Source organism: Mesoplodon densirostris, chromosome 10 (assembly GCF_025265405.1).
Source record: "Mesoplodon densirostris isolate mMesDen1 chromosome 10, mMesDen1 primary haplotype, whole genome shotgun sequence".
In the NCBI taxonomy this organism is placed as follows: Eukaryota; Metazoa; Chordata; class Mammalia; order Artiodactyla; family Ziphiidae; genus Mesoplodon; species Mesoplodon densirostris.
Genome location: NC_082670.1, coordinates 72951054 through 72975065, shown reverse-complemented (window position 1 = coordinate 72975065; position 24012 = coordinate 72951054). Strand labels below are relative to the sequence as shown.

Here is a 24012-nt window from a genome sequence, read left to right as displayed (position 1 = left end):
ACGTTTCATGGTCTCAGACTACTCAGAAAGGGACAACTGAGTTCCCAATACAGCTCACACTCATTTGTATGACTCTAAGCAAGTCTCACCTGCCAACAGGGAGACCACTCCTCCCTTCAGTGTATTAAAGGGTTCATTCAATTTACCAGCCATTTAATGAGGGATTACAACATGGCAAGCACTGTCCTAGATGCTTCAAGGAATATTTCTAAATTCCTTCCCTTCAAGGAATTTGTTTTCTAGACATAATAAGGCAAGGTGTGCTAAATACAAGAGGGGCAGGGAAACTGACCTAAAGACCTTCAAAGTTTAAGGTACCATTTTTCAGCCAGAGGTAATTAGCTAAACCAAGAATAATTGTGTTAGGGTCACAGGAATATGAAAGGTACTATTTCATGGGATGATCACACAAGGAATTATATGGGAGGTAAAATGTAAGCGAGAACTTAAAAGATGAACAGAATGTCTAATGGTATTATTGCCTTGGGGACAGGGGAAGAAGGGGAAGAAATTCCTAACAGAGGGAATGTCATTTGTGGTATCAACCGCCTGCTCATGCAGGGGACACGTGTTCGTGCCCCGGTCCAGGAAGATCCCACATGCCGCGGAGCGACTGGGCCCGTGAGCCATGGCCGCTGAGCCTGCGCGTACGGAGCCTGTGCTCCGCAACGGGAGAGGCCGCGACAGTGAGAGGCCCGCGTACTGCAAAAAACAAAACAAAACAAAACAAAAAACACATGTCAGTATGGACTCAAGAAGAACGTGCAACCCTGTAGACTTTGGTAAAGGGAGGCCAGGGCTGCCACAGACCTCAATGAGTGAACCAGTAAGCTGATGTCCCCAAGCTGAAAAAAAGACTTACCATGGGTCATCATCCTATGCACTCAACCACCAAAAAATACCAAAGGGCCGTCTCACCAGTCAGTGGCTGAGACAGGGAATCATGAGTGTCCCAGACATTCTGTTACTGCTCACCTTCTGTGGCCTGGTGTAGCCCCTCCTGGCCCTATTACCATTCTGTGTTCCCTATGTTCTCTTTCATATTAATGCCAGATTCTAGAACAGTATGGAGTTGGAAACTAATGTTTCCCAAGAGATAACAGAGCATAGGGCTTCAGTATAGACACTGGGGTGTGAACACCAACTCTACCCCTTATTATAACCTTTCTGTTCCTCAATTATAAAAAGGGAATAACAACTGTAGTGTTATTTCTCAGTCTCAGAGGGGTGTGGTGATGATTATATGAGATAGCCTAGATAAAGCACTAAGACAATGCCTGGCACACAGTAAGCATTGTATAAAACAGCTGCTGCTTTTACTATGACTACCACTACTCCAGGTACAAAGAATGGGTTTGGTTTCTTTTCTTCTTTCTTTCCTACAATAACTCTACAAGGTGAGTTTTGCTCCCTTCATTCTAAATATGATAAATGGGGACTTCCCTGGTGGCTCAGTGGTTAAGAATCTGCCTGCCAATACAGGGGACACAGGTTCGAGCCCTGGTCCAGGAAGATCCCACATGCCGTGGAACAACTAAGCCCGTGCACCACAAGTACTGAAGTCCACGTGCCACGACTACTGAAGCCCGTGCGCCTAGAAGCCATGCTCCACAAGAGAAGCCACTGCAATGAGAAGCCCACGTACCACAACAAAGACTAGCCCCACTCGCCGCGACTAGAGAAAGCCTGCGCGCAGCAACAAAGACCCAAAGCAGCCAAAAATAAATAAATAAAATTTAAAAATAAATAAATATGATAAACTGAAGCCTTAAAAAGTTAAAAAGACTTGCCTATGGGTATACAGGAAATAAGCAGGAAAACAGGAGCGGACAGTAATGAGAATAAGCTTTGTAGTCAGGCAATCCTGGTGTTGAATCCTGGCTTTGTTACTTTCTAGCTCTATGTTCATGGGTTCAACTTCTCTGAGCCATAGTTCCCACATGTGTAAATGAGGATGTAAATAGCTCTCTCATGGAAAATATTATTCTTTAAACCCTGGTCTGCCAAACTCCATACTCTCACAACCACATTCAACAGTCTGGGAGCACACAAAGCTCTGGAGCTTGGTCAGCCATGCCAGGTAGCAGTATTTATTTGTATGGAGGACTCAAACTTCAATTATATATCCTAATCAAAGATCAGAAATAAGAAAGCAAAGGGAGAAGCAGAAATGACATATGAAAACAGCATTTTGTTGTTACAAAATGAGTGTTTCTTACACACACACACCCCTCCACATTCTAAACCTTTCCACTTGAGACTGCCGCAAATCAGACACTGTTCCCTCTCCCATCCCCTGCTTTTAGTTTAGCCTAACATACATTTGAGCATCTGCTATGTATCAGGCCCTGTGCCAAGGCACAATGGAATGGTCCACGTGGGGAAACATGTGTATACGTATACAGTGGAATGCCTAATAGCAATAACACTTGGGGAAAGCACACTTAATCTAGCCTTGCCTATCACTGGTTATGGGGGCGCTTCATTGGGAAAGGTGAGACTTGGATTTAATCTAACAGAATGGGTAGGCACCAGCTAGAAAAGGAAGGAAAAAAAGAACATTCTAGACAGATAGAGGAGCATAAGCAAAAGGAATAGAGACTCTAAACAAGGTGGAATGGTTAGGAAAGTACATGCAGTTCAATATTGGCTAAAATGAACTGAGCAAAATAGCAGCACGAGTGGCCTTCCAACCCAACAACCACTTCCCTGTCTCTTCCCAGGAGCCCCTTGTCCAAGGAAAACTCAGGTACAGACCAGAAGTACAGGCCAAGTTTCTTGGATGCTGGCACAGAAGTCAATCCCTGTTCCAGGGAAGACTAATTCCAAGGCCTTTTATTCCTAGCATTCTATATCCCATTGCCTGGTGTTTGGGTAGGGAGGGGAAGCTAATGTGGCCATTGTAAAAACTGTGGGTGGAGGGAGATGGTGGGTGTGGACTTGTGTGCATGCACACACACACACTCACGTGTGAATGCCCAGATTGATTCACTCCCCTGAAGCAGTACTGGAAGCATCTTCCTTGACTCTTACACGGAGAGACCACTAAAGATTTCAGGTAGATAACCTTTGCTTTTTGAACAGCAAAGGGGAAATGGTCAAGGGAGGCACCAAAGAATGTCCACGATGGGACACTGCAATATCATTAACAAGAGCAAGAGGTTAAAACATCACAATCCCCTCTCCATTACCACTAGGTCCACAGCAGGTATTTTATAAAAAGGCCTCCTAAAGACAGCAGAGTCCAGGGTGGTTAAGTGGCCTTGGCTCATGGACATGTTCCACCTGCTGAGGAGACAAGGTGCCATTGCTCCTGTGTCCAGTCAAACATGAGAACTAAAAGAGAAGCTCCAAAGTAGAACTGCAAGTCTGGCTAGTTGTCTTCCCAAATTCACTACCCTCCTTAAACAGTCCTCTCTCATTTCCATCTGAAGCCCTATAGGAGGAAAGCTCAGCAACTCTTGGTTTTCCTTAGAAACTATCATTCCTTCAGGCCTCCCACTCCTCCAAAGAGCTAATACTTCCATAGCATTGTCATATAGTACTATTGTCACCTTCCTCCTAACTCACAGCCCTGAATTCTTCCCTCCTAATTGGGAGGCCATCAACTTTTTCCTCCCAAAGGAATAGATGGCTAGACAGCAGGCTCAGGGCTGTTGGCACACTTCAACTTGGTGTTTTGCTGGGTCCCTTGACCTGGTTAGCTAATGACCTTTAATGCTCTCCTGGCCTTAAGGCCTTTTGTTTTGTTTCTATTTCACAAGCAAATTTATTGAGTAACCACTTGGAGGAACAGCTGGAGGCAAGGCTACAGAGTAGGCAGAACAGAGTCAGAGTATAGATGGCAGGCCTTGAATGTCGGTCCAAAGGGTTTGAACTTGATCTGCTGGGCAGTGGGAACTTGTTGCCAACTATTGTATTTATTTCTTCTGGTTTCTGCCTTGCAGAGTGGGCTGTTCCTGGGAGGAGGAAGAACAAAACCTGATAGTCTTTGAATGTCACAAATTCACTATCAGACATTCCAACTTGTGAGGCTTGGCTGTGAATTTCTGTCTGGCATGGGTTGAATGTAGCCAAGCACAGTAGTAATTTTTAAATGATCAAACAGTATATACAATTCTCATGCACACTGAGTTCAGACACAGATTTCCCCTTTCCTTTATATACAGGATACAGGTCTAAATCAGCTCCTTACCACCTAGTATTCTTTGAATGAATCCTTAGCTTCTGTGTTCAACAACTACTATTTGCTTGTTAAAGGGGCTTTAGTTTACGGATGTGCTAATATTTAAAATTTGTTGTCATGTAAGTCAGTGTTTTACAAGTGCTTAATTACTGCTTCATAATGCTTATTGTGAAGTTTCTGGTTTCTACATAACATTATAATACACACCACATCTTAAACTATTCTTAATAATACAACTGTTATTTCCCTAAGTCAAAATATAACTTTTCACTGTGCTTTTTTGTACCTTCTGAATATTGAACCATGTGAATTTACAACCTAACTGAAATAATTAATTTAACTTTCAAAAAATAGCCCACCCCAAAATTCTAGAGTATAATCCACCAAAAGTCACTGAGGAAAAAAGATTAAAGATTCAACAAGGAGGTAGAGACATGTGCTTTGACAAAGGAAAATTAGTGTCTGCATGGTTTAAAAGTCAGTGACTACTACCACCCAAGTTCAGGATCATGGAGTCAGACCTGGTGGCATATACCTCTGAACTTTCTCATGCAAGCCAGCTGTGAGCAGTGATCACCAGAGTTATATAAACACCAATGAACACTTATATAAGCTTCTCAGGAACAAGTTATGAACACCATCACAACAAATATGATAGTCAAATGAGTAGCTTTGAAAAAAAATATCTACATTTCACTCATTAGGGGTATAAGGTACCAACACTTCCAGGGCCCTTTCTCCAGCTATTCCATTTCTTCTTCCTCCTCAATCTCATCTATATAAACAAAGATCAGTGGATTCCAAGTCTTACCATGTACCTACTGACGTGATGTGGCAGAATATGTGCACCACAACCTATGATGTATGTGTGTCAAAACACTGAACCTGGGCTTCCCTGGTGGTGCAGTGGTTGAGAGTCCACCTGCCAATGCAGGGCACACGGGTTCGTGCCCCGGTCCGGGAAGATCCCACATGCCGCGGAGCGGCTGGGCCCGTGAGCCATGGCTGCTGAGCCTGCGCATCCGGAGCCTGTGCTCTGCAATGGGAGAGGCCACAGCAGTGAGAGGCCCGCATACCGCAAAATAAATAAATAAATAAATAGAATAAAATAAAATAAAACACTGAACCTGAACCTGAACACACCTTGATATCTCATTCCCAGTTTGCAAAAATACAGGGAACAAAGGACTATGTTAAACTTGATAAACAAGACCATAGGGATACAATCAGCAAAGTCTAGAAATGTGCGAAACTACAGAACAAGTGAATCCTTTTCTTCTATAAACAAGTTGCAAGGAGAGAAAGAAAACGAAAAAGAGATAGGTTATATCTTAGCTGTACTTAAAAAGCTTATATGTTAAAGAGATTTAAAAGACAAATCAACTAAATGTAGACCTAGTAGGGATTTTAATAAATTAACAGTAAAAATATTTTTTAAAGATAATCAGGGATTATCTGTATATTTTATGATATAAGAAATTATTGATTTTAAAAAATTAGGTATGATAAAGGTATGGTGTTTGTTTCATTTTGTTTGTGTGTTTGTTTTTTTAGGGACTTTATATATTAGAGAACAGATTAAATACACTCTGAAGTTTTTACAGATAAAATCTTACAAGGAACTAGTACTTCCAAATAACCCAAGATTGTGGGGGAACAGATGAAACAAGACTAGCCCTGTATTTATAATGACTGAAAAGAGTACTGGGAACACAAGGTTCATTTTACATTTTTTAAAACTATGTCTCTATTTTTTTTTTTTTTTTTTTTTTTTGTGGTACCTGGGCCTCTCACTGTTGTGGCCTCTCCTGTTGCAGAGCACAGGCTCCGGACGCACAGGCTCAGAGGCCACGGCTCACGGGGCCAGCCGCTCCGCGGCATGTGGGATCTTCCCGGACCGAGGCATGAACCTGTGTCCCCTGCATCGGCAGGCGGACTCTCAACCACTGAGCCACCAGGGAAGCCCCTCTATTTTTTTTATTATGTTTGAGATTTTCCAGAATAAAAAATTTACAGTTTTTTTAACTTTAGAAGTTTTAATGGAAAATAAAATGTAACAGGCACTAACCTCTAAACTATTTAGGTCTCAACTTTTCCACATTTGTTAATATACATTTATTTTATACTGGTAATCAATGAATACACATCATTTTGTGTTCTACTTTTAATCACTTGTTTTATATATAAATATTTCTTTGATATAGTCCACATGTCATTTTAATGGCAAGCTAACAGCATATCACAAAATATTTTGTCATTCCCCTGCAGCTGAGCATTTGGGCTGTTTTTTATTTTTCCTTCACATCTATACTGGCATAAGCACCCTTGTACAAATTATTTTTCCTTTTGATTTCCATATCTGTGGTATAATCCACTACAGCTGGGGAAATGAGCAAAGAGTATTAATGTTCAGGGATTGGCAAGCTTTTTCTATAAAGAGTCAGAGAGTAAATACTTTAGATTTTGTGGGCCATAAGGTCTCTGTTGCAACTACTCAACTTTGCTGTTGTAGCTCAAAAGCAACCATACATAAACAAATGAGTGAATGAGTGCAGCTCTGTTCCAGTAAAACTTTATTTACAAAAACAGGCAGAAACAATCCTGAAAACGAACAAAGTTGGAGGACTCACAATTCCTGATTTCAAAACTTGCAACAAAGCTACAGTAATCAAAACAGTATGATACTGGCATAAATAGAGATATATAGACCAATGCTATAGAATAGAGCTCAGAAATAAACTCTCACATATATGGCCAAAATGATTTTCAACAAAACTGCCAATACCATTCTACAGGAAAAGGGCAGTTACTTTGCCAAATGGTACCAGGAAGCTGGATATCCACGTGCAGAAAAATGAAACTGGACCCTTACCATATACAAAAATTAACTCAAAATGGATCAAAGACCTAACTGTAAAGCCTAAAACTACGAGACTCTTAGAAGAAAAACATAAGGGGAAAACTTCATGACATTGGATTTGGCAATGATTTCTTAGATATGACACCAAAGGCATAAAAGAGAAAAAAACAAACAAACAAACTGGACTTCATGAAAACTTTAAAATTTTGCACATCAAAAGACACTACGGGGGCCTCCCTGGTGGCGCAAGTGGTTGAGAGTCCGCCTGCCGATGCAGGGGATACGGGTTCGTGCCCCGGTCTGGGAGGATTCCATATGCCGCGGAGCGGCTGGGCCCGTGAGCCATGGCCGCTGAGCCTGTGCGTCCGGAGCCTGCGCGTCCGGAGCCTGTGCTCCGCAACGGGGGAGGCCACAACAGTGAGAGGCCCGCATACCGCAAAAAAAAAAAAAAAAAAAAAGACACTACGAACAGGGCTTCCCTGGTGGCGCAGTAGTTAAGAATCCGCCTGCCAGGTTCGAGCCCTGGTCCGGGAAGATCCCACATGCCACGGAGCAATTAAGCCCATGTGCCACAACTACTGAGCCTGCACTCTAGAGCCTGCAAGCCACATCTACTGAAGGCCGTGCACCTAGAGCCCGTGCTCTGCAACAAAAGAAGCCACCGCAATGAGAAGCCCGCACAGTGCAACGAAGAGTAGCCCCCACTCGCCGCAACTAGAGAAAGCCTGCGCAGCATGAAGATCCAATGCAGCCAAAATTAAATAAATTTTTAAAAAAAGATACTATGAACAGAGTGAAATGGCAACACACAGAATTTGCAAATAATATATTTATTAAGGGATTAATACCCAGAACATAAAGAGACCTCCTAAAACTCAATAACAAAAGAAAAAACTGATTAAAAAATGGGCAAAGGATATGAACAGTCATTTCCCCAAAGAAGATACACAAATGGCCAAAAGGCACATGACAAGATGTTCGGCATCACTAATCATTAGTGAAATGTAAATCAAAACTACAGGGCCTACCTGGTGGCGCAAGTGGTTGAGAGTCCGCCTGCCGATGCAGGGGATACGGGTTCGTGCCCCGGTCTGGGAGGATCCCATATGCCGCGGAGCGGCTGGGCCCGTGAGCCATGGCCGCTGAGCCTGCGCGTCCGGAGCCTGTGCGTCCGGAGCCTGTGCTCCGCAACGGGGGAGGCCACAACAGTGAGAGGCCCGCATACCGCAAAAAAAAACAAACAAAAAAAAACAAAAAAAAACAAAAAAAAACTACAATAACATACCATCTCACACCCATTAGGATAGCTACTATTAAAAAAACAAGTGTTAGCAAAGATGCAGAGAAATTGGAACCCTTATGTACTGTTGGTGGGAATGTAAAATGGTACAGCTCCTGTGGAAAACAGTATGACAATTCCTCAAAAAATTAAACATAGAATTACCATATGATCTAGCCATTCCACTTCTAGATATACACTCAAAAGAACTGAAAGTCGGGTCTCAAAGAAATATTTATACATTCACGTTCTCAGCAGCCCAAGTATCCATGGACAGAGGAAAGGACAAGCCAAATGTGATATATACATACAATGGAATATTATTCAGCCTTACAAAAGGAAGGAAATTCTGACACATGCTACCACATGGATAAATCAGGACATTATGTTAAGTGAAATAAGCCAGTCACAAAAAGACAAATACTATATGACTCCACTTATATGAGGTACTTACAGTAGTTAAAATCATAGAGACTGAATGTAGAATTGTGGTTCTCAAGTTTCCCAAGGGCTGGTGGGAGAAGGGAATGGGGAGTAATTGTTTAATGGGTACAGAGTTTCAGAATGGGATGATGAAAACATTTTGGTGATAGACAGTGGTGATGGTTGCAACAACAATGTGAATGTACTTAATGCCACAGTATTGTACTCTTAAAAATAGCTAAAATGCTGAATTTTATGTTACATATATTTTACCACACACGCAGAGTTGACTTAGTTATTATGCTAAGTTAAAGTTAGACACAAAAGGCCACATATTGTGTGATTCCATTTACAGAAATGCACAGAACAGGTACATCTATATAGACAGAAAGTAGGACAGTGGTTGCCAAGGGCTGAGGGAGAGGATAATAGGAGTGTCTGCTTACAGGTAACAGGGTTTCTTTTTGGGGTGGTGAGGATGTTCTGATATTAGAAAGTGGAGATGGTTGCACAACCTTGTGAATATACTAAAAACCACTGAATTGTATACTTTAAAGTGGTGAATTATATCTCAAAAAAACACACACACACACTTTTTTTTTTTTTAATGTTGGCTTGGTGCTTCTGCTTCCAGCTAAGATGGAATAGCTTGAGGCAAACCAAAGGTGGCACCAAGAACAGCTAGGAATATGTTAGCAAATTTAAACAAACAAACAACAACAACAACAAAACTCTTTTGAAGGCATTGAAGAGATGCTGAGACAACCAGGAGTTGAAGGGACAAGATTCCAGAGGCAGAGTATGCTGCACAACCATGAAAAAGAATGAAATCTTGCCATTTGTTGCAACATGGATCGACCTGGCGGGTATAAGTGAAATAAGTCAGAGAAAAACAAATACCATATTTTACTTGTATGTGGAATCTAAAAAACAAAACAAAGGAACAAACAAAATGAAACAGAAATAGACTCATAGATACAGAGAACAAACTGGTGGTTGTCAGAGGGGTATGGGGAGACAGAGTAAATAGGCGAAGGGGATTAAGAGGTACAAACTTCCAGCTATAAAATAAATAAGTCATGGGGATGTAATGTACACATAGGGAATATAGTCAATAATATTGTAACAATTTTGTATGGTGACGGATGGTAGCTGGTCTCATTGTGGTGAGGGGCACCTGGAACTCTCACGTACTACTGACAGGAGTGTGAAGAGGTACAGACATGTTGGAAAACATTTTGGCAGTTTCTTATTAAGTTAAACATACACCTACCATATGACCCAGTAATTCACTTATTGATATTTTATCTAAAAGAAATGAAAACAGGGACTTCCCGGTGGTCCAGCAGTAAAGGATCCACCTTCCAATGCAGGGGACACGGATTCGATCCCTGGCTGGGGAACTAAGATCCCACATGCCGCGGGGCAACTAAGCCCACATACCACAACTACTGAGCTTGCGTGCCTCAACGAGAGAGCGCTCTGGACCCTGTGCACCACAACTACAGAGCTCACGTGCCCTGGAGCCTGCACACCACAACTAGAGAGAAGCCTGCATGCCACAAGAGAGAAGCCCGTGCATGGCGATGAAGACCTGATGCAGCCAAAAAAATAAAATAAATAAAAATAAAATAAAATAAATGAAAACATATCTCTAATTTTTTAAAAAAATCAACTTTACAGGAATGTTCAAAGCAGGTTCATTCATAAGATTAAATGTCCATCAACAGATAAATGTATAAACAAGGGGTAATATATTCATGCAATTGGAATACTACTCAGCAATAAAAAGGAACAAACTATGATCATATGCAACAATACATATGAATCTCATAGACATTATGCTGAGCAAGAGGCAAAAGACAAAAGAATACGTATTGTATAATTCCATTTATATAAAATTCTAGAACAGGCAAAGCTAACCTATAATGACAGAAATCAGTTCAGTGGTTGCCTGGAAAATTGACCACAAACGGGCATGAGAGAACTTTCTGGGAAAATGGATATTTTTCTGGATCTTGATTAGGGTGATGATAACATGGGTACATACATTTGTGAACAATCATCGACCTGCACAGGTTAAAAATGTGAACTTTACTTTATGTAAATTATATAATAAAGTTGATTTTTAAAAATTGTGTGATATTGCTAAGTTATTCTTAAAGAGAAATTCATAGCCTTAAATTAATGTCAAAAAGTAACAGAGGGCCTCCCTGGTGGCGCAGTGGTTGAGAGTCCGCCTGCCGATGCAGGGGATACGGGTTCGTGCCCCGGTCTGGGAGGATCCCATATGCCGCGGAGCGGCTGGGCCCGTGAGCCATGGCCGCTGGGCCTGCGCGTCCGGAGCCTGTGCTCCGCAGCGGGAGAGGCCACAACAGTGAGAGGCCCGCGTACCGCAAAAAGAAAAAAAAAAGAAAAAAAAAGTAACAGAGAGTGGTCCAGAGGTTAAGACTCCACGCTCCCAATATAGGGGGCACAGGTTCAATCCCTGTTTGGGGAACTAAGATCCCGTATACGGGCAAAGGGCAGCAAAAAAACAAAAGCAAAAACAACAGAGAGTGAAAATCAATGATGTAAATAAATTTTCTTTTCAAAAAATTAGAAAAAGAACAGGAAACTAAACCCAAAGAAAGTAGTAGGAAGAAAACAATAAAAAGCAGGGGAAAACGTACTTTAAAGAGCAAAAGCAAAACCAAAAGTTGATTCTTTGAAGCATAAATGCTACATCCACAGAGAGCCTTACCACCACTGCCACAACCAACACACTGGCTAAAATAGGCCCTTCCTCCCAACCCCTGGGGCTTATTCCCTTTCTTTATTATTTCCAAGGTTCTTATCAAGATCTGAAGTTATTTTAGGAACTTGATCCAACACTTACCTGTCTCTCTCCTTTTAGACAGTAGCTCCTTGAGGGCAGGGATTCTTTCCTTCTCATTCTCCACCATATCCCTCAAGCCTAACAAAAATGCCAGCTGCCTAACAGATGCTCAATAAATATACGTTGAATTTTTCAAAATGAGCTTGTTTCTATTTAAAAAACTGCCACTAGAGAAAAACACATATGAATAAAAAATCCACTGAAGTATACCAGTTCCTATTCAGTATGTTTATGTTCAATATCTTCAATATATCATCATTTATGAGTGCATACTGATGTTCTCTGTGGACCGAGCTTTCCCTGACTCAATATATGTCATGACAAGCCAATATATTTGCCAATAAGCCTTAAAAAGTTAAAAACTCACACAAACCAAAATGTGATTCACCTTCAAAATAGTCATAGAAGTCAGTTTGAGAGGGAAAAAAATTCTCATCATAGTTGCTCCTTGGGAAGAAATAACTCTTCACAGCATTAATGCTAAGAGTCACTAGAGGATTCTAAATTAAACACATCTTTTAAAGTGAGGTCTGAGAGCAAGGGGACTGATATCACTCTAACTAACTCATGAAACAATCTAAGACATGAAGAAAAGAAAGGGCCAGGCTTTCCACTTAGCTCTCACAGGGCTGGGGAACAACTGCAAATCATTTGTAAAAGATACCAAGACGGCACAGGGGTTCTCAATCTTGGCACTGCGGACATTTGGAATTGGGTAATCCTTTGTTGTCGGAGGCTCTCCTGTACACTGTAGGGTGTTCAGCAGCATCCCAGCCCCCACTCCCCCCATCTACTAGATTCTAGTAGCATCTTCCCAGTTGTGACAACCAAAAATGTCTCTATACATTGCCAAAGGTCTCCTTGGGGACAAAATCAATCCCTGTAGAGAACCACTGCTTATAGCACAATGAAGGCCAAAATACTAAAGAAACAGTCATTTGTAAACATAACTACACCTCTTTTCAGCCCATCTGAAATTCTAGCCCTCTGCTGTAGACAGATTTAATTTTGACTCTGCTCAGCATGATGATGAAGATTTTTGGCCATCTCTGCAACCACAGGCAAGAATTACCAAGTTCTCAGCAAATCAGCCACAAAGTAGGAACTTCTGAGCAAAGGAAAGAAGACAGACTAAGGCTGAAACATTGAAAGATTCTAGTTTAATTTCTGAATAAGATATAAAGAAATGAGAGAAAATATAAAGTGAATACTTGGCTTTACTAAAATCTTACAGACAAGGTAATGTCTAGAATAATTTCACAAAATCAAAATTTTAAAAATCCAAATTAAACCCAAAGATGCTGATGAAAACCACATCCCAATCTTTAAAATATGCCTTTCCTATGTCCTCTCACTTTTTCACTCATGAAATAAAAGACTATCAAACAACGTGAAAGATTGCTTAAACTGACTACAATGAAAGTACAGATTTTTTTTTTACAACAAAGAGCACTGTGAGCAACGTTAAGAAATAAGCTACAGACTAGATGCTATTAACAATATAAATAGTAAAGGATTAGTATATCCAGAATATGAACACTTACAAATATGAACACTTAAATATGAAAAACATCATCACCACAAATAGCCAAAACTGACATCATTACTTGAGAAATTTGAGCTGGTTCTTGAAGTGTTTCCCAGCTTTCTCTAATCACTCAACTTTATTATTCCATCAGTCATAAGAAAACATCCACTATCATCCTTAACATCCTATGGCTTTATGCCAAACATGAATGCTGAATCACCTACTCAGCTTGATTTCCCCCATTCCTTCCATCCCCCAGAATTCCACAAGCAACCCCACACCTAGCCATCATTACACATTAAGGAAGAGAAACTTTACTTCTGCCCAAGGAACAGAAGGTGGAGAAAGAGCCAACTCCTATCTGGAAATGGCTGCAGTTCATTGAGAAACAACACAACCCAAGGCACCTGGTGACAGTGGCACCTGGCAACCTGCAGCCAGCTTCCTGGAGGGGAGAGCCCTTCCTTCGACACTCTGCCAAGGGCCTCAAGAGACAACAGGCTGGTCACTGTTTCCTCAAGAGTTCTCCAAGGGTCTCTCAACTCCCTAGTAATGTGTGTTTTTTTGTTTTTTTTTAAAGAAATGGGCTAGTGGACTTCCCTGGTGGCACAGTGGTTAAGAATCCGCATGCCAATGCAGGGGACACAGGTTCGAGCCCTGGTCCGGGAAGATCCCACATGCCGCGGAGCAACTAAGCCCGTGTGCCACAACTACTAAGCCTGTGCTCTAGAGCCCGTGAGCCACAACTATTAAAGCCTGTGCACCTAGAGCCCGTGCTCTGCAATAAGAGAAGCCACTGCAATGAGAAGCCCGTGCACCGCAACGAAGAGTAGCCCTTGCTCACTGCAACTAGAGAAAGCCTGCGCGCAGCAACAAAGACTCAACACAGCGAAAAATAAAAATAAATAAATAAAAATTTAAAAATAAATAAATAAACAGATCTTAAAAAAAAAACTGGGCTAGGCATAAAAAAGAATGAAATTTTGCCATTTGCAACAACATGGATGCACCTGGAAGTTATCATGCTTAGTGAAATAAGTCAGACAGAGTAAGACTAACACTGTATATTATCACTTATATGTGGAATCTAAAAAATAAAAGAAACTACTGAATATAACAAAAAAGAAACAAAAACAGATATAGAGAACTAACTAGTGGTTACTAGCAGGGAGAGACAAGATGGGAGGGGCAAGATAGGGGTAAGGGATTAAGAGGCACAAGCCTCTTATATAAAATAAATAAACCACAAGAATATATTGTACAGTACAGGAAATATAGCCAATATTTTATAATAACTATAAGTGGAGTATAATCTATAAAATTTTTGAGTCACTGTGTTGTATACCTGAAACTAATATAATATTGCAAATCAACTACATCTCCATTAAAAAAAAGAAATAGGCTAGGGATATGAATGGGAAGACAGAAGCAATGAAATATTTTTTGCTTGTTTCCCAAAGTATGAGTGATCCAAATATGGGAGAAATAAAAATAGATTAAAAACTCAAGCAAATTATTCCTGGAAACTTCAGAATCACTAAAGAGCTAGTGCTTTCACCACCTGCCATTCAGCACTGCAGGGAGTAAAGTGGTACCGGATGCTGCAACTGCTTGAGAGAGGTGTCGGGGCTGGAGCTGGTTCAAGGGCCATGTCAATCCATGCTGGGCTTCCTGCTCTTCTTGAGGGCTCCAACTGGCAGCCTCTCTCAAGGAGGCTAGAATTAACAGGACCTCTGCACCCGCAAAGGGAAGATTTTAAGAGAAGAATGAAGAGAACAAGCCTGCTTGCAGCTTCGGGGGATTGTAGCCCTTCCTTCTGGAGCTCAGGCAAGTAAAGCCCCATACTCTCCCACCTGAAAATCCATTTTAAATGGTGATGGAAGCACAGAATAACATACAAACCTTTGCAAAACATGCAAACTTCACTAGGGGCCCATGTAAGGGTGTCCACAACAAGCAAGGGAAACTAGGAGGGTACAAGTGCTGTCCCTTTTAAAGAGGGAATGGGGAAAGAGTAACACCAACAGCTCAAATTCTGCTGCTTTTATTTGAGAGAGGACTTGGGTACACACACTAAGGTGCTAATCTTCCAAAATTTGTTACTGTTGTATCTGTTAACCTAAGAGAGTAGAAGACAGTAACACTGGTCCTATGAACAGACAAAAGCATGCTAGTAACCTGTATGGGGGAGAAAAAAAATCAACACAACTGTTTATTTTTTCTGATGAATGCTTTGAAGCACTGAGGCTACGACCACAAAACACAGACACAGACACAGACACAGACACAGACACACACACACACACACACACACACACGCACACAATTCCCAGAAGGATTCAGTAGCTGAGAAAGGGCTGTACACAAAGACTAGGGTTTCACAAGCAGAGCATCAGATATCATTCTGGGAAAGCACAGGAGGCAAGAGAGAAGAAAGATACCTCCAGCACAAAATTTCCTCCACAAAATGCATTCACATATAACTGAAACAGTTAAATGATCCCTTCAGACTCTTACTGAGGATAAGAATTTCTGATTTGACAGCAGAAAACAAGGTAGGTTGAGGAGCAGATGCTATGGAGGGCAGGGCTCAATTATCAGTTCCCATACCCCAGAGAGCATCATTTAAAGTCATGCCTTGGCAAAATAATAAATGATTGCATGTCACCGACCTCCTGAATTGTCTCATTTATTGAAACCTTAAATGTTAACTCTATGAATGCAAAAGGCTGGAGAGTAAATTCTGGTCAGAGAAAGACAGGTAAAGCCCTTTCTGACTGACCACATTAGATATAAAACAAATCTTTTCCTTAGGGCCACAGAAAATGCAAAGAAAATATGCATCTATCTGAGAGCACACTGCATCTTTGCTTCTGGATTAAAAGAGTGGCTGGAACGTAAGTACATTTCTAAGCTGGAAGAGCATTCAGCAGTGGCTCTCCCAGGACCTTACACCCCACAGGGAAACAACTTTATAGACCTCTACCATATATGATCACCATCAAGGAAAAAACCTCTCATCTCCTCATGTTCAATCACAAATTCTGTGCCTGAAGAAATTACCTAAATATCCCACTCTACTTCTCTCCATACCACTGTACTACCTGGTCTGGATTCTGGCACAAGCATCCAAAGGGTCACCTGCCACCTTCTGATGACTCCCCCTCCAATCCATGCTGCTTGCTGCAGAAAGAGAGCTTTCTGAATCTGATCATGTCACAGTCTCCACCCACCCAGGATCTTCTAAAATACCTTAAAATGTTCCTTCTACCCTTAGGATAAAACCTAAAACGCTTAAGGCTTTTTCTGATTGCTAGTATCCAGCCTTCCTTCTGACCAGCAAGTACCTCCCTCCAACCACCTGCACCCACACACCCTCCACTCCCTGCTCTCTAGCCTCAAAAGCACAGTGCTCTCAAGGTCTCTAGGCCTTGGCTGAGGCTGTGTCCGTCTTTCCCCATTTCTTCATCTAACAGTTATGTTTTAGATTCTAATGACAATTCTAACCCATACTCTCTTTTGGGTCTTTGCTTAAAGGTTAGCCTCCAGAAAGCCCTCTCTAGGTTCCTTCCTTTTTATTTTAGTATGTGCCCCACTGCTAAGCTGTAGTGCCCATCAGTATAGCTGCAGAGAGAAAATTAAGAGCTGCTGCTGTCTCTCTTGGTATGCTGTTTAGGGAACTTCATTCAAACCTGGCACATTCTGCTTCTGTATTCTAAATTGGACCAAAGGTTATTTGAAGACTTCAGAAGATGATTAAAAAAATTCTGAAAAACCTTCTCTTCAGGAGGGTTGCTGGGTAACTCCGAAGTCAGGGCAGGCACAGCAACTGGGGAATAGCTGTAGTCCCAGCACAGGTCTGTGGTGAGCCCTGCTAGATATGGGCCCTACCCCATGCCCAGTCATGCCCAAGTCCATCCAAAACTGGTCTAGTCACTAGCTCTGCTCCCAAAAGCACTGGGGCCCAGCTCACCAGCAATGCTTGTTATCCTTCAGCTAGATTTATTCATGTTACAAATATTATCCATTCAGTCCTCGAAACAGCCCTATTAAGTAGATGATACTACAACTATTCCCATTTTACAGATGAAAAAACTTGTTTCACAAAGCTATAAGTAGTAAAGACAGGATTTGAACTCAGGTGGTTGATCTGGCTCCAGAGTCCATGCTCTTAGCTACCACCATGCACAATCTCTCCTCTACTCCCATTTTGCTGAAAGTTATGAGGGAAGAAAATAGAGTTCAGAAACAGAGCCACATATGTACTGTGCCTTTGTTTACAACAAAGGGTAAAACAAAAAGGTAATGCAGAACACTGGATCAATTAGATAATCATATTGGTGGAGGTGGGGGGGTGATGAAGCTTGACCCCTACCTCACACCACACAAAAATCAATCCCAGGGCTTCCCTGGTGGCACAGTGGTTGAGAGTCCTCCTGCCGATGCAGGGGACACGGGTTCGTGCCCCGGTCCGGGAGGATCCCACATGCCACGGAGCAGCTAGGCCCATGAGCCATGGCCGCTGAGCCTGCACGTCCGGAGCCTGTGTTCCGCAGCGGGAGAGGCCACAGTAGTGAGAGGCCCGCGTAACACACACACACACACACACACACACACACACACACACACACACACAAATCAACTCCAGATGGATCCTAGACCTAAATGTGAAGGTAAAACATTAAAGCTTCTAGAAGGTAACAGGAAAATATCTTCATGACCTTGAGGTACACAAATATTTCTTAAACAAGCACAAAAAGCACTAAACATAAAGGGAAAAAATGATAAATTTGACTTCATTAAAATTAAAACATCTATAGATCATCGAAAATACAATCTAAAAAAGATTATAAAACTGCAAAAAATACACAACTAAGAGAGTGAAAAATCAAGCAATATAAATGGGAAAGCTGTGTGTGTGTGTGTGTGTGTGTGTGTGTGTGTGTGTATTAAAAAGACTCACATCCAGATATAAAGAATTCCTATAAATCAATAAGAAATTTGTGGAAGAAAGAAAAATGGTCAAAAACATGAGTTCAGGCACTTCACAAAAGTGAAAATGATCATCAGCATGTGGAAAAGAGCTCATCTTAAGTAATTAGGGAAATACGAATTAAAACCACAATCAGATACTCCCACTCCCTGATTGTTGGGAAGGAATGTTAAAGGCCCTACAATTCACTCTGGGGACTTCCCTGGTGGCCCAGTGATTAAAAATCCGCCTTCCAATGCAGGGGACGCAGGTTCCATCCCTGGCTGGGGAACTAAGATCCCACATGCCACAGGGCAACTAAGCCCGTGCACTGCAACTACTGAGCCTGCATACCTCAACTAAAGAGCCTGCATCCTGCAAACTACAGAGCCACGTGCTCTGGAGCATACGCGCCACAACTAGAGAGAGGCCTGCACACTGCAATTAAGAGCCCACATGCCACAACGAAAGATCCTGCATGCTGCAACAAAGATCCCACGTGCCGCAACTAAGATCCCACGTGCCACAACTAAGACCCGATGCAGCCAAAAAAGGTAAATAAATAAAATAAAATGCAACATGTATTAAAAAAAAAGTCACTCTGAACAACTGGGTCAATGTCTGACATGCTTTTCTGATGCAGGTTTATAAAACAATCTTCTGCCCCCAGCGCACCCAAACTCTCTGCCCCTTTGTCTCCCTAACCCTAGCACACAGAAAAGGAGGACAGGAACAATTATCAAAATCAGCACTACTTCATTTCTAACATGGAGGTCACCCTAAACTCTGACATACACTATTCTGAAAAATCAGCCCAACAACAGATATTCAAGTTGTCTCAGGAAAAAGTGACACAAGTTTCTGGGGAAGAGGAGAGGAAGAGAGAAATACAGGATAAAAAGAAAAAGATTCGGCTTGAGGGAGTTCCTGCAGTCCAGTGGTTGGGACTCCACACTTCCACTTCAGGGGGCATGGGTTTGATCCCTGGTCCGGGAACTAAGATCCCGCATGCTGTGTGGCGCAGCCAAAAAAAAAAAAGATCTGGCTTGGATCTGTAATTTAAGGAATGCTGCTTGTCATCTATGTTGAGAACAAAATGCTGAAATGCAATAGAATGCTATTAACACTGTCTTGCCTGTCTTAGTGCATTCAGTCACATGGTCTAACTGCTTCCCCTGGCTGATTCATAGCCCTTTTGTTTTGGTGATTCCTTTTTGTTCCTAAAAACATGCCCATTCTTCCCTGTCTTCATGCAGAACAAGAGAACAACAGATCTAGAATTCAGGTTGCAGACTTTTCATCTTGTGGAAAAGAACCTAAAGGCTCATCAAGGACTTGCCCAAGATCACAAAATTTAGATGAAGATGGTTGCCTTGTCTTGTGGGGTGTTCCTCTCTCTATCATACACTAAAGTGCTGAGGCAAAGGCTTTCCCAGACCACAGTTACAGCTTGGCTTTAGCCAGTATGGACTGCCCCCAATCTCTCCTGCACCATCAATTTCTCCCTCCCTACCTGATCAATCCCACTGGCAAAAAGTTAAAAAGATAAAACCTGTTTTCCACCTGTTCTTGTTTGAGTCCCTATCATTGCACTGAAATTGATCAAGGCCACCAAGGACCCCCACACTGCTCAATCCAACAGTCAATTCTTAGACCTCATACTACCAGGACTATTGGTTGCCTTTAACTAACATGGTTGATCACTTCCTCCTTGAAATGCTTTTCTTTTTTTCTACCTGGCTTCCATAACACTTTTCTCTTGGGTCTCCTATTACCTCAGTGACCATTTCTTCTCGATCTTCTTTCCTAGATCATCCTCATTCCTTCCCCGCCTCTGCTGCCAAGTGCTTAGTTGTTCAGACCACTTCTCTTTAATTTCTCTATTCCTGGAATAATCTTATCCTGTCCTGTGATTTAAGTACCATTCATATACAGATATATCTCACTTTTTTACCTCCAATGTAGAGTTCTCCCATGAACTTCAACTTAATAGTCAACTGCCCTCTGGACATCTCAACTTGGAGGCATAAGACATGTCAAACTTAACATGTCTTCAAAACTGAACTCCTCTCTGTCCCCAATCTGTACCTCTCCCCTAATCTTCCTAAGCTTAGAAAATGGCATCTTCAAGTTGTTCAATAAAAAACTGGAATCCATCCTTACCTTCCCTCTTACTCTGACACAATCTATATCTCTTTCATTAACAAATTCTATTGGCTCCATCTTCAAAACATATCCAGAATCCAACTACTTCTACCACCTCCACCAAGCCACCATCCCTCCTGCCTGGAATTTTGCAGTATCCTCCTAACTGACCTTCCTGCTCTTGCCCTCAGCTCCTTCACAGCCTGGTCCTTACATATCAGCCAGTGTGATCTTTCCTCCGTTTAAACCCTCTAATGGCTCCCACTTTACAGAATAAGACCCCACACAGTCGGACCCCATGGCCTCTCTTCTACCACCCTTAGCCTGGTACACTCTGCTTCAGCTACCCTGGCTCCTTGCTGTTTTCTCCACACACCAGGAAAGATCCTGCCTTTGGATCTTTGCTCTTGCTATCCCATCTGCCTGGAATGCTCTTTCTCTAGACAACCACCAGGCTAGCTCCCTTATTTCCTCCATGGCTCAACCCAAAAGTCACCTAATCAAGTAAAGTCTTTCTTGACCATTCGACATAAAAAAAGCATCATCCCACATTCATACCTTACCCAGTTCCCCTTTCTTCATAGCACTTAACACCTTCTGACATACTGTTTATGTACTTATTTATCATCTGTCTCAACCTACTAAAATGAAAATCCCGGGCTTCCCTGGTGGCGCGGTGGTTGAGAGTCCACCTGCCGATGCAGGGGACACGGGTTCGTGCCCCGGTCCGGGAAGATCCCACATGCCGCAGAGCGGCTGGGCCTGTGACCCATGGCCGCTGAGCCTGCGTGTCCGGAGCCTGTGCTCCACAACGGGAGAGGCCACAACAGTGAGCGGCCCGCGTACCACAAAATAAATAAATAAATAAATAAAATAAAATGAAAATCCCATGAGGAGAGGCATTTTTGTCCCCTGCTGTATTCCCAACGCCCATGACCATGCCTAGCCAAAGAGTAGAAGCTCAATAAATATTACTGAATTACTGAATGCATTCCTTTCCCTTGCCACTCTCACATACTGTATTGTTCTCCTGGTGCCCCATGCTCTCTATGAGACCTGCCATTCTTTTAGGCACTAATACTGGGCTACACAGCTTTTTATGCAAATTTGACTCCTAAGAGACTCTGTTAGGTACCTTTCTAACAAGACCTTGATTTCAAATAATGAATGTGACCAAGTCTACTCTGATAGTCTTGTAAATAAATGGTGGTCTATGGGCTGGAGAATAGTCACTTGGATTCACGGATAGATGAATAATCTGATTTGCTGGATGTTAATGGTTCATCTAAAGAGAGGTCTCTAGCAAAACATAAACAGGTTCTATTCTTAGTTCTGATTCCATTGTCCCCCATGACTTGGATAGCCAATAGAGATGACAGAATCTGTTATCCAAGCAAAATAAAAGCACATGTCAATACAAAGGCTTATACATGAATGTTCACAGTGGCTTTATTTGTATTAACAAAACAAAAGAAAAAAAGGAACCCCCCCAAAAAAGAAACCCAGGAAATGGATAAACAAATTGGGGTATACCTATACAATAGAGTACTACTCAGCAATGAAGACGAATGAACAGTTGATATATACATGTGGATGAATCTTTTTTTTTTATAGATTTATTTATTTTTGGCTGCATGGGTCTTCACTGCTGCTCGCAGGCTTTCTCTAGTTGTGGCGAGCAGGGGCTACTCTTCATTGCAGTGCGTGTGCTTCTCATTGCGGGGGCTTCTCTTGTTGCGGAGCATGGACTCTAGGCGCGTAGGCTTCAGTAGTTGTGGTGCGCGGGCTCTAGAGCGCAGGCTCAGTAGTTGTGGTGCACGGGCTTAGTTGCTCCATGGCATGTGGGATCTTCCTGGACCAGGGCTCAAACCTGTGTCCCCTGCGTTGGCAGGCAGATTCTTAACCACTGTGCCACCAGGGAAGTCCCACACATGGATGAATCTTAAAATAATTATGCTGAGTGAAAGAAGTCAGACTCCCAGAAAGAGAATGAATATACTATATGGCTCCATTTATACAAAAATTCTAGAAAACATAAACTAATCAAGGGCAGAAAGCAGAACAGTGATTTCCTAGGGACAGTACCCCTACTGGAGAACTGGGAAAACAGCAGAGAAATCAGCACAGATAATGAAGTAAAAAAATACCAGAGGAAAAGAAGTGGGACATCTGGCTTTTCCTTGCAAACTCCATAAGAATAAAGGGTAGCAGACTTCCCTGGTGGCATAGTGGTTAAGAATCCACCCGCGAATACAGGGAACACAGGCTCAATCCCTGGTCTGGGAAGATCCCACGTGCCACAGAGCAACTAAGTCGGTGCACCACAACTACTGAAGCCCGCGCGCCTAGAGTCCGTGCTCCGCAACAAGAAAGCCACCGCAGTGAGAAGCCCACGCACCGCAATGCAGAGTAGCCCCCGCACGCCACAACTAGAGAAAGCCCGTACGCAGCAACAAAGACCCAACGCAGACAAAAATAAATAAAATAAATAATTTTTTTTTTTTTCTTTTTGCGGTATGCGGGCCTCTCACTGTTGTGGCCTCTCCCGTTGCGGAGCACAGGCTCCGGATGCGCAGGCCCAGCGGCCATGGCTCACGGGCCCAGCCGCTCCGCGGCATATGGGATCCTCCCAGACCGGGGCACGAACCCGTATCCCCTGCATCGGCAGGCGGACTCTCAACCACTGCGCCACCAGGGAGGCCCAAATAAATAAATTTATAAAAAAAAAGAACCATGAGAGGCAAGCAAGACAGTCTGATGATATACCCTCACATCACTATCTTCTGTTATTTCTACTCATTCTACTTTATAGATGGAAACTGCAGAACTAGCTGTGGGGAGACTCCAGCTGAACAAGCTGGAAGTGGATAGCAGAAGATGCTGTTGTTGGTGGGGGGGGAGTGAAATGGTAATTTCCTGCCAGAGATAAACTGGAAATGGGGCAGAGACCTCTAGACAGTTTAAATGACAGAAAATTGATCCCTGAACCATATGGCAGCTGTTAGGATGAATGAGAACTGAAGACAGTAACATCAGCAAATGAAGAGGATAGATGCTCATTCTCCTGGAATCTGGAGAATGGCAGGAATGCATCTTCCTAGGCTCCTGAAAATCCAAGCAACGATGATCTAGTGCAATGTTCAGGTATAAAACTGAATATTGGTGTGTTATAAAAAGACAAAAATTTTATTCCTAGGTCAACAGGAAGCTTACAAACAACCAAATCCTATGCCATGAAAGGTTAGAATTAATTGAGAAGCTGTGTGGCTGGCCAGATGACCTAACATTATACTAACGATGAAAAGGAAAAGTCCAATGCCACTTCAACAAGTTGGGGACAAAGGAAGGGTAAGCCAAGCAAACCAAATAGGAGCCCAGAAGGGGTCCCCCAGCTACAGAGGGGCAGTTCTCTCCCAGTAGGAGCAATTTATAGTCACTTGAAGTAGCTGGGAGGCAGAGCTGCCCTGCAGGAGATGCAATAAGCTTTCTGGAGTTGTGAACCCATCTAATAATCTCTCCCCAGATAACTTCCTCATCTTCACAGAAGCAGAATTGTGAATGTAACTTAGGAAACTCACAGACCACTCACGGTTATCCTCACACCTATCTGTGGCCACCTGATGGGTCCATGACCACCAGACCACCACTTTGTCTCACCACAGGAACTCTGCCACTGACTCCCTCCATGACTTGAACAAGCATGCTCCAGTCTCAAATCTTTAGACCTAAGTTTGCACATCA

At 42.4% G+C, this 24012-nt stretch overlaps 1 protein-coding gene across 6 annotated transcripts in view; it reads right to left on the bottom strand.

Moving 5' to 3' along the window:
• Positions 1-24012, bottom strand: part of RAD54L2 (RAD54 like 2) — an 88497-nt gene that overhangs the window by 25267 nt on the left and 39218 nt on the right. The gene's annotated exons all lie outside the window — the stretch shown is intronic.